Source organism: Atta colombica, unplaced genomic scaffold, assembly GCF_001594045.1.
Source record: "Atta colombica isolate Treedump-2 unplaced genomic scaffold, Acol1.0 scaffold52, whole genome shotgun sequence".
Taxonomy (NCBI): Eukaryota; Metazoa; Arthropoda; class Insecta; order Hymenoptera; family Formicidae; genus Atta; species Atta colombica.
In genome coordinates this window covers 877,150-877,612 of record NW_017259542.1, presented here as the reverse complement: position 1 = coordinate 877,612, position 463 = coordinate 877,150, and positions in this window count along the sequence as shown.

Genomic DNA, 463 nt, shown 5'->3' with positions numbered 1-463 from the left:
TATATATATATATATAATAACATAATATGTTATAATATAATATATATATATAATTTTTGTGAACAATTTTTTGAAAGAGTCCCATTTTCCTTGGCAGACCGGTTGTTAATAACAATTTTATAATGAATTTTTAATTTGATTTGAAGAATTTGTGGAGGATGTAATAATTGTAATACATTTCGAATGATCTGTTACATTCTTCTAATTTTTTTTCGAATCCGAATTGAAATTAAAGAAGATTTCAACATCATTTCTCGTCCAAATTTTCTCTTGTAGTTGTTTCCTATTTTTGCCGATTTTTGCGAAGATGCAAAATGACTGTACGAGAAAGTGCCACATCCATCTTTTCTTGTTCTTCCCCCTTTTTTTAGCGAGATAACGATGCGCATAATATATACACACACATACACGCGCGCGCGCGTGTGTGTATGTGTATGTATATATGTATATGTATATGTATATA